The sequence below is a fragment of the Echinops telfairi genome, unplaced genomic scaffold (assembly GCF_000313985.2).
Source record: "Echinops telfairi isolate 266 unplaced genomic scaffold, ASM31398v2 ScPeMD7_18;HRSCAF=68, whole genome shotgun sequence".
NCBI classification, from domain to species: domain Eukaryota; kingdom Metazoa; phylum Chordata; class Mammalia; order Afrosoricida; family Tenrecidae; genus Echinops; species Echinops telfairi.
This window is the reverse complement of record NW_022103915.1, coordinates 60592336-60602492: the sequence shown is the minus strand read 5'-3', so window position 1 is coordinate 60602492 and position 10157 is coordinate 60592336. Positions and strand designations below refer to the sequence as shown.

Below are 10157 nucleotides of genomic sequence, written 5' to 3'. Positions count from 1 at the left end.
CCTCAACAGCGTCATCTCCCTATTATAGAGGGAGAGGAAGAAACACAATCAGTTCGGGCTGTATAACATTAATCTATGGTCACTCCAAATATATGAATGGACTTGGAGCTCACAGTTCATTGTAGTGCTACTCTACGAACAATCAGTTCTTATGACACGTACCTGCTCAATATTTGCCCTCATGACAATCAGTAAAATGGACCTGTGATACTGGTGCAAAGGGCTCAGAGTCGTTATCTTGCAACAAAATTCTCTGAGCCCCTTATCAGAGGGTGGCTGGCCAAAGTCCGTTTTTATTTTTTCTCTTCTTAAGTAGGCAACTAAAAATAGAAACTCTTTAGTGGGGTGAAGTAACCGCAGGGTCTAAATATTAAAAAAATAAGAGGGGGGGGGTGGCTGGAACAGAATGCTTCTTCGAAGTCCGTGCCTGAGACGACAGCCAGCTTGGATGCTCCTCTGGGGCAGTGTCCGGAGGTGGCATGGTCAGCGCTTCGCCTTCAGGTTCGTACTTGGCTAGTCTCTTCCTGAGCTCCTTGATCTGGTCCTTCTTGGTGAGAATCTCTTTCATGTTTCGGTAGGCAGTCGTTTGCTGGAATTTCTTTTCCAGTTTCTTTTCAGCCAAGCGCCGCTGCTCAGGACCCAGAGAAGGTCGTGCTTGGCTGTCGCCAGGTTCTCCTCCAGGGACTTCTGGCTTTCCGTCGTGTCTCTGAGTGTCCTCTGAAACTCGCACTTCAGAGCAGCCATGTGCTTCCAGCTCACTCACGTCTTGGGCCTTGATTAAATCCTGTTGGGCTCCTTGGTCGATGTGTGTGCGTCTCGCAGCGCTCGCTGGAGCTTTGACTTCGCATCCAGCGCACTGATGGCCCCTATCTCGACGTTCTTCAGCCTGGACGTCAATGTCTCATTCTCTTCTTGCAGCCTTAACATGTCCCTGTGTAGGAGCTCCGCTGTGCTGGTTTCATTCAGGGGAGCCAGTTTTGGCTTCATGATGTCTGCGATGGGCTTTTTGAAGATATCAACTCTGCCTTTTCAAATTCTGCAACTTGTTCTACTAACTCTGTTTCCAAGTTCAGAGATGTCTGACTGGAGCCTGAGGTACCACTTCTCGGCCTGAGCAAAGAGCTGCCGCAGCAGGAGCACACTGGTGGGGCGCCGTTGAGGAGCTGGGACTCCACCTCGCTGTGCACCACGGCCCGCAGCCCGCTCAGGACCTCGGAGACCTCGTCCACGGTGACGGTTTCCCCGCCAGCCCGCTCTCCTTGAGGTCCTGGAAGCAGGGGTCTACCGTCTTCAGTCTCAAGCAAAACGCATATAATTAATAATTTCATTTTGATGGTGGTCATTCAAGCCCAACTCCGCCATGCCCACGGGCTGGGGTCACCCACCTGCTTCGTGGAGCTGAAGAAGTAGAAGGCAGGGTCCACGCGAGTAGCCGGATGGGGCGGGGTGGGTTGTTCTGAAGCCTTCCGTTGCTATTGGGAACGGCGAGAAGTGGTGCATTCTCATTGGTCTTCCAAACACTGTATCTTATGACAGCGGGGCACCATCAGCGTTCCAGGATGAAGGTTTTTTAGAAAATTCCCCGTAGACTATTAAACAGTGATAAAAATACCAGTTTTCTCTTCGTGCAAGATTCTACAATTATCTGTATTTTAAAACATTACGCTTTAGTGGATGTATATTCTCAGTATTATAACAATACCGTGCTTTCTATAAAAGTAAACATTAATTCTAATCTACTCTTTGAAACAAACTATGCAGTTTTCTTTTTAAACTTATATCTTGTATTCCCTTCCTATAGTTCTTCATGTAAAGCCCTCTAAGAATACAGAATATTCTAAAGTGGACATACCCCCATTTTATTTTTTCACTCTGTTCTGTGAAATCTAATACGGCTTCCATGCTGCCCACGGCCTCATGAAAAATTAGTAAAGGGAATGTCAGCAGGCACACCACCTTACAAATGCAGGTCTAACTTCATAAATTAAATATGCTTTGGGTGTATGTATTATTTATTCCTCTTTGCTTTTAGGTGCTGGTATGTGCATGGTTTCTGGCACTGGCTTTGCATTTGAAAGTCCTCTGAATTTGGGGAAGAAAGCAAATAATTTATATATGAATCAGGATTACAAATTATGTCAATCAAGCCACTAAGTCCTGGCAGAGAAAAAATGAAAGGTTACTCTAAGAGGCTATTCCAGCTACCTCTTAAGAAAAATATCAATACATAAGGTAAAGGAAATGAAGTCTTTCATAAGCTATCTCAGTTACAAAGATTTCAGGCAACAAACATGACCCTCTTTCTTTAACATGGACGTTTTTCCTTCTCATTTTTAAAACAATTAGTATGAAGGTATTATTTACATCTGCAACGTAGGGTATGGAGGAAAATGAAGTGGTCTGCTACCTTGAAGAGTCACAAAGTCTTGGAAAACATAGGAGTCAAAATCCCCTTGACGATAGTGCTTTGTTGTTGTTTTTGTTTCTTTTTAATATATAGTAAGGTTAAGCACCCTGGTAGACCCATGGGCTAACCACAAGGCAGGTGGTTCAATCCTATCAGTCACTCTGACAGAAAGATTGGGCTGTCTGTTCCCATAAAGAATCACAGTCTCAGGAACCCTAAGGAATAGTTCTATCTTTTCCTTCCTTGGATTATCATAAGTTAGAACAGACTCAATGGCTGTGGTTCTTTCCTAGGGTAAATTTGGTAGTTAGGTTTCATATCAATTTGTGTGGGCCTGGATTCTCCCAAGATATGATCTAACATAGTGTGGTCAACCCCAGGATAGGATCGTCTGTGAAGCAGCCAAACAGGGTGAGAAGAATAGGGTAGAGTAGGCAAGAACAGAGAGGTTTCATTGGGAGTTGTGAACCACTTGTGGTATGGACCGACACCGTGCAGAAGTTAGCTCCCTCCTGGTGTATCTGCATCTTGCATCAGGTTCACTGACCTCCTGTTACATTACTGAACTATCCCAAAAGTCATCAGCAGACTAGCATTTGCTTTTCAGTAAACTAAAACTTAGAAAGTCATAGAGGTCTTCCAATACACAGTTCCACCTTTCACCTGGCCCATTTCTAGGAAATTTCATTCCCTGCAACCCAGTATCCTTCCCTTACTCATGAGAGCAAATGTTTTGACCAAGTAATTGACTATTGAATTGTATGATATGTGAATTATAAACCAATAACACTGCTAAAAAATATAGAGTGTGAGTACTACTAATAGAGAGGATAGATAGGCTTTAGTTGCTGCTGTCTTGGCTGTAAGAGTGAGCGAGACCAATCCCAGGACCATTGCAAGAACAGCCACATGTTCAAGATCTCCATCTGGTTGTCTGATGTCTGACTGAAGGAGACAGAGACCAGAAGGACCAGAGGTCAAGGCAAAGAGACCATGAAATAGAACAAAGGAGGTAAGCTATAGCCCCCATGTCGTTTACTGTACAGTTCAAAATCAATTTAATAAAAAACTTATGATTTGATGAAATTTTATAAGTGGACATAAAGTTCTGTCACCTAAAATATCAGGGTGAGTAGCTAGTGTAGTACTGGCACTTGTTGAAAATAATTTCCAAGAGATAAATTACTATGTAAAGTTGTATGCAATACTATAGCTTTAAAATATTGCTAGTAATGGAAAATTGAATAACATGCTTATTGGATAGAATACTGTTTCAATGTGGATTTGTCAGATTTTGACCACTGTAGTGTGGCCAAGTATAAGAAAATCCTTATTTTCCAGAAATCAAAAACTGAAGTATTTAACAGCAAAGAAAATAATGTCTGTAGTTGACTTTCAAACATTTCAGAAAATTGTATCTCTGTATATATTTTGTATGTGCATGTGCTCTTTCATCTTCATGTGTGAAAAGATACAGAGGTAGACAGAAAAAAATCAAGCAAATTTATCAAAATGTTAATTCTTGGGCATTTGGGGTAAAAGGCATACAGGCAATTTTTGGGTACTATATCTATGAATCTTGGGTACTGAAATTATTTCAAAATTTAAAATTTCAAAGTGTTCTCAATAATAGTCTCCCCCACCAAAAAATAATAGTCTCCAAGTGAAAGTTATGAAGACTTTATAAGAAACGGTAGAAAAATAAATGTAAGACTTATAGGCTGCAATATAAGCCAATATATGAATGCTTTAGGACATGCTTACCTTACTGTGGGAACTTGTATATTATGATTCATTATTCTGATGGTAATGTGTTATAGGCGCTAAAGTTATTTTTGAGTCCTCATCAACTTTGGGTTTGATTTTAATTGATTTTTCCTATTAATGATACCTACATTGGATGTCAGCAAAAGGGCTTGTTAATTTAACACAAAGAAAATTAATAATGTTCTCATATATTTTCCTCATTAAATTCACATTATGAGAGTAATGGTTGTTTTAAATGGGCATAATTATTAATAAGAAAAATGTACACATTCATTTGAAACTCTAATGGCTCTAGTACTTTGTACTTTCCTAGGAATAATTTAAGCACACTTGCATAAATTTCAATTCCCATTTAACCATATTTATTAATGACTTGATGGCTAACACCAGACAACACAAAGCAAAGACATTGAGAGGAGTTTCTTAATTTCACTACTAATGTGTCAGTATTATCTGTGGCAGGCTGGTATTTGGTATTAGCTGAATAGCACATCTTCATAGTATAATTTCCTTCATCAAAATAGTTATATACAGAAGAATTTCCTCAGCATAGTGTTATTATTATTATTTTTATACTAAGTCCTTCTATTGATTTCGTCTGACCCAACCCTATTTTCCCCACCTTTCAATCTTCAGATAGTATAGATTTTGGTAGATACATTGATCCCTTTTAGACATGTCTAAATCTCTCCACAGGAGGATATAAAAAGGAATCAAAATATTATGTAGCTTTGTCCATCAATTTCTAAGGACTCATTTTCACTTGAGTACATTTCAATTTGGCTTTAGTGCCCCAAATTTCAAACAAAGTAGATGTAATACTGTTCCCCTTGAGTTTGTTGGAAGAATTAAATGATATAATTGATACAAAACAAGTAACAGGGGCCTAGGAAATATTAGATTTCGAAATAATTTAATAATCACGGATACAAATCCAAGAGCCCTGGCGCTGTGGCGTAGCACCATTGGGCTGCTAACCTGCAGGTTCAGAGTGCGAGTCCAACAGCTGCTCTGCGAGGGAAAAATGAGGCTTCCGCCCTGGAATCTTTACAACTCAGAAACCCCAAGGGGCAGCTCTACTCGGCCATGGGGCTGCTATGAGCCAAACTGGACTCAACAGCACTGAGTTTGAGTTTTGAGAGTTTTGACTTAAAAATCAGCATGTGAATGCATATATAGATAAGTGTGTTCAATATATGCAAGGTTATATACTTTTATATGTCCAAGTCACTCTTTTTCAAAAAATAATTTATTGTGGGCTCTTACAGCTCTTATAACATTCCATACATCAATTGTATCAAGCGTATTTGTACATATATGGCCATCATCATATTCTATACCTTCACTTTCTATTTGAGCCCTTGATATAAGCTCTTTTTTTCCCTCCCTCCTCACCTCCCACCCTTATGACCCAGTGATAAATTATAAATTATTGTTGTTTTCATATCTTACACTGACTGCTCTCTGCTTTCACACACGTTTCTGTTGTTCATCCCCCCCTGGGGGGTGTATTATGAGTCGATCATTGAAATCAGTTCCCCCTTCCTTCTTCCCCCCACCTTCTCCTTAATCTCCTGTTATCATTAGTCCCATTTCTGTTTTTGAGGGGTTTATATGATCTGGATTCAATATGCCATGAGCTCTTTTCTGTACCAGTGTACATACTCTGGTCTAGACAAAACTGAAAGGTAGGACTGGGGTCATGATACTGGTGGGGTGAGGAAGCTTCAAAGAACCAGAGGAATATTGTGTTATACTGCGCCCTGGTTGACTTATCCCTTCCTGTGACCCTTCTGCGAGTGGATGTCCCATTGTCTACAGATGGGTTTGGGGTCTCTGCTCTGACCCCCTCATTATAAACAATATTTTTTTTGGGGGGGGTGTCTTCTGGTTCCTTTTACCTGATTCTGTTGACACCTCATGATTGCACAGGCTGGTGTGCTTCTTCCATGTAGGCTTGTTGCTTTTCTGCTATGTGGCCACTTGTTTAACTTCAAGACTTTAAGACCCCAGATGCTATATCTTTTGATAGCTGTACACCATCAGCTTTCTTCACCATATCTGCGTATGCACCCATTTGTCTTCAGTGATCGTGTCAGGAGGGTGAGCACCACAGAATGCCAGGTTGTTAGAACACCGAGTTCTTGCATTTCTTAGAAGTGATTAGGGAGCTTTCTAGCATTTCCTGAGTAGGGGCTGCATAGCTGAGAGGCTAAGAACTAGAGAGAGGCACGGTTGCTAAGGATAGCTGAGCATATTTCTTGACTAAAGGAACATAGCATTTCAGATCCTGTACGCTATTAGCTTTGCTTAAAGTCCCATAATCATGAGTATTTTCTATGAGTTTTAGATGGCCATTACAGTGAATTATTGAATCCAGAGCAGCATAGAATTCTGTAGTAAGGATGGCAGGTGTCACAATTGATAAGCAGGTTAAAGGATGGTGCATGCCTGAACTCCACCTCAGAGGAATCAACCTGAGCTGACATTGAGTGTTGACTTTCCTGTCCCCTTATGCAAAAAGAGGAGGTCAGACGGGGCCCCTATACCATTTTGATATCAGAATACGGAACAACTTCTTACTTATTTTATCAGAAAAATAGTCTAAAAGTCTTATGTAACTGAAGTATGTTCTTCTTTTATTCAGAAGTTTAAATATTCCTTTATAAATTGTTTCAGCAGTGTAAAAAATGCACATTTAGCTACAGCATTTATAGCTGTGCAATTGAAATATCACCTAAATTCCTGTGACATTGAGCTTGTTTAAATTCTTCTGGAAGAAACCTTAACATTTTTGAAAACATTAAACATTATATCCTGAGACAGACCATTTACCTTCTTTAGGGATGCCATTCAGTCACTTCTCCCTACCAAAATAATAATGAGAAGAAATGGTCTGTGCTTAATAAAAGTGATTGCAAACTTGGCTCAAATAGAGGAACTACCAACAATAATCGAAAAGACATTATGCCATTCTTTTGCTTTTTCTATTAAAAATATTTTTAAATCAAAATAATTTTTGGCAGTGAGACACATATTCTTTGTGACAGGGAAAAAAAGACAAGCAAGCAAACAAACTGATGAATCAACTAGTCGGGTAGAAACAAGAGAAAATCTCACGCACAAATGGACTGAGAGGTCACCTTTGGGTACAGTTGACAAATTCATTTCTAAGGTGTAAAGCAGAAAAACAGCGAATCTGTTGAAAAGAGACTTAATAATTTGTTCTCTAGGTAACATTATTGTAAAAATATTTTCAAAGTGCGTTACATTAATTATAATTATAGAATTAATTTACCCTTCGTTTCCATAAGCCCCATACTCAATTATTTCACACTCAGTATTTTATAAGTCAGCTTGCTTGTGCATGCTGCTCTTTTCCTTCTACATGTCAATTTATCATATTAAAAAGCATTGTCAAATCAGTGGCACCACCTTGTGAGTTTCCTCCAGTGGCTGACAAAAACATGTTTTCACCAGCAATTTAACAAGGCCAACACCTGGCACATAGATTTTGCACTTGAACTAACACAAAGAAGCTATTTTTATTGACAAGGTTTTCAGAGAATTACATAAAAAAATAGCTCTGAAAAATAAGTATAAGACTGACTGACTAAAATTTCTGTTCAGACCTGTCTATAATATAGTGTTGGACTTATGTGAGTTAACAGCGAATGATAGCATGCTGTCCTAGATAACTTCTAGTGATGGGAGTAGATTGATAGTGGCTTGTTGGGCAAACATTGAGTCAAACATCTCGTTCATGCTGTTGCTAGGTGCCCTCAAGTCAGCCCCAAATCATAGCAGCCAGATGGATACCTTTCTGGCACTGAGCAGTTCCAACTCAGAGATCCTACATGGATTTCTGAGACTATTAACAGGAGTAGAAAGCCTCATCTTTCTCCTGAAGAGAAGTTTCAAACTGCGGAACTTGGAGTTGACAGTCCAATGGGTAACAATTATTGTTGTTGCTCTTAGGTGTCATCCTATGGGCCCCAACCCATAGCAAGCCTATGCACAACAGAATGGGACCATTCGGCACCATCCTCACAATCGTTCCTATGCCTGGGCTCATCAGTGGAGTCACGCTGCTAATCTCTCTCTCACTCTGAGGGCCTTCCTATTTTTCACCGCCCCTCTACTTTACCAAACGTGATACTCTACCAAACGTGATACACCTCTCCAGGGACTAGTCTCTCCTGACAACAGGTTCAAAGTACATTAAGTCTTGCCATGCTTGCTTCTAAGGAGCTCTCTAGCCTTACTTCTTCCAATACAAATCTGTTTGTCTTTTTATCAGTCCATGATACTTTCAATATTCTTCTCTAGCACATCAATTCAAGTGCATATATTTGTCTATGATCTTCCTTATTCAATGTCCAACTTTCACATGCATATGAGAATACCATGGCTTGGGTCAGGTGCACCTTAGTCCTCAAAGTAAATTTTTTACTCTTCAATACTCTAAAGAGGTCTTGTACAGCAGATTTATCTAATGCAAAACATCTTTTGTAAGAGATGTAATGCAATACATCTCTTGACAATTGCTTCCCTGGGCATTGATTGGCTATCCAAACAAGACAAAATCCTGGACAACTTACACCTTTTCTCCATTTATTATGATATTACTTATTAGTCCAGTTGTGAGGATTTGGGTCTTCCTTAAATTTAATCATAATCCATACTGAAGGCTAAAATCCTTGATCTTCATCAGAAAGTGCTTAAATTCCTCCTCACTTACATCAAACAAGATTGTGTCATCTGCATACCACAGTTTATTAATAACCTTTCTTCTAATCCTGATGCAACACTCCTCTTCATATAATCCAGTCTCTCTGATGATTTGCTCAGCATACAGATTGAACAAGTATGTTAAGAGGATACAACCAAGATGTACACCTTTTCTTATTCAAAACCATGCAGCATTTCCTTATTCTGTTTGTACAACTTGCCTCTTGATCCAGGTTCAAGTTTCAAATGAGCACAATGAAGTGTTCTAGAATTGCCATTCTCAAGATAATCCAAAGTTATTTATGGTCCACACAGTCTAATGCCTTTATATAGTCAATGAAGCACAAGTAAACTTCTTTCTGATATTCTCTGCTTTGAGCCAAGATCCATTTGACATCAGCAATGACAGCCCTTCTTCAATGTTCTCTTTTGAATCTGGCCTGAACTTCCGGCATGTCAATGTACCACTACAACCATTGCTGGATGATCCTCAGCAAAATTTTATTTGTATGTGATATCAATGATATGGTTCTATAGTTTGAATAGTCTCTTGGGTAACTTTCTTTGGAATGAGTATAAATATGCATCTCTTTCATTCAGTTGGCCAGGCAGCTGTTTTCCAAATTTCCTGGCATAGACGAGTGAGTCCTTCCAGTGCTTCTTCAGCTTTATGAAACAGTTCACTGGGTAGTCTGTTGATTCCTGGAGCTTTGTGTTTTGCAACACCTATGCTAACACAAAATGTTGCTAGGTTTTGCATCAGCCTCACAATCACTACTATGTTTGAGCCAATGGTTGCAGAAGTTGTGCGAACCAATTTCTCTGAAAATCTCCTGTTTCACAAATCCACTACTTTATCAACGAAGAAGTCTTTTCCCAGTGATTGATCTCTCTTGAAGATGAATCCAAAATCCGCAACCTGCTTGTAACAAGCATCCTGGCAGTACTTCCTCCAAAAACAATGTATTCCATTTACCGGCAGTCATGGTGTGTTTCATCTTCTTTGAAAACACCATAATTCGAATCAATCAACTCTTTGGTCTTTTTCATTGTTCAATGTTCAAATGAATATAAGGTAAGTGAAAATGCCATCCCTTACCCTTAGGTAATGGAAACCTTTGTCATTAACATAGAAATATAGCTAAAACTCAAAACTGGCTTCAAATGCCTACTCTTTACTAGGTTTCATAGTGAAGGCCCAGGAACTATATCATTTTGATCTAAAAAGGTCATGATCTCCCACACCCACCTC

General features: G+C 39.6%; 1 pseudogene; it reads right to left on the bottom strand.

Moving 5' to 3' along the window:
• Positions 1-370: 370 nt before the first annotated feature.
• Positions 371-1362, bottom strand: LOC101664190 (annotated as a pseudogene).
• Between the last annotated feature and the right edge of the window lie 8795 nt (positions 1363-10157).